The 736-nt window shown below is 62.2% G+C and overlaps 1 protein-coding gene across 1 annotated transcript in view; it reads right to left on the bottom strand.

The window, feature by feature from the left end:
- The window catches only part of CDH4 (cadherin 4, type 1, R-cadherin (retinal)), a 132,079-nt gene that overhangs the window by 105,748 nt on the left and 25,595 nt on the right, over positions 1 to 736 (bottom strand). The gene's annotated exons all lie outside the window — the stretch shown is intronic.

Here is a 736-nt window from a genome sequence, read left to right on the forward strand (position 1 = left end):
GCCTGCGCGCAGGGCTCCAGGTAACCGAGCACCTGAGCAGGTCTGGAGTCTGCGAGTCACCAACGCGGCTGGAGTCAGGTGTGCAGGGGCAGCGTTGGGGCTTGGGGACCTGTGTGGCAGGCAAAGAACCGACCATCTCCTGAGGACAAGGGGCGTGCGGGGAAGGGAACAGCGCACGCGCATTCGCGCTCTGGGAGGCCATTCTGCTTCCGTGAGACAGTGAGTAACGACACGTCAGTCATTCGCATGTGGATGGACGCGTCAGAGAACCAGGAAGTCGGCTCTTAGGTGGGCTCGACGGTGAGCGTGCAGGTTACCTACACATGCTCTGCAAGGGTGACGTGGAGTTAAAATTCAGCCAGTTCCACACGCGTGTTCACACGCTCGGGCCGCACTCCCATGACGCAGACCCAGCGCGGGGCCGGAGGGCAGCGTGTGACCTCTCATCTCCACATCCCAAAGGCCCAGCCCCTCTCTGTCACATGGAACGTGATGAATACTTGCTGGATGTGCAGCCGTGTCCACGAAGTGGGAGCCACGTTACCGAGGAAACGTGAAGAGAACATTCCACTTTCATCAGCCGAAGCCCATGGGAGCTGTTCGGCGTCAGGGGCCGAGTCTGACAACCTGACAAGCCGCCCCGCCTGCGCTCCCGCGACCTCCGCGCTCTGGGTGTGCGACTCAACCGTCTCCTCCACGGGGCTCACGCCGCGCGACTGTAACGACATCTCCCCAG

This window comes from Propithecus coquereli, unplaced genomic scaffold (genome assembly GCF_000956105.1).
Source record: "Propithecus coquereli isolate 6110/MARCELLA unplaced genomic scaffold, Pcoq_1.0 Scaffold442, whole genome shotgun sequence".
Lineage (NCBI taxonomy): Eukaryota > Metazoa > Chordata > Mammalia > Primates > Indriidae > Propithecus > Propithecus coquereli.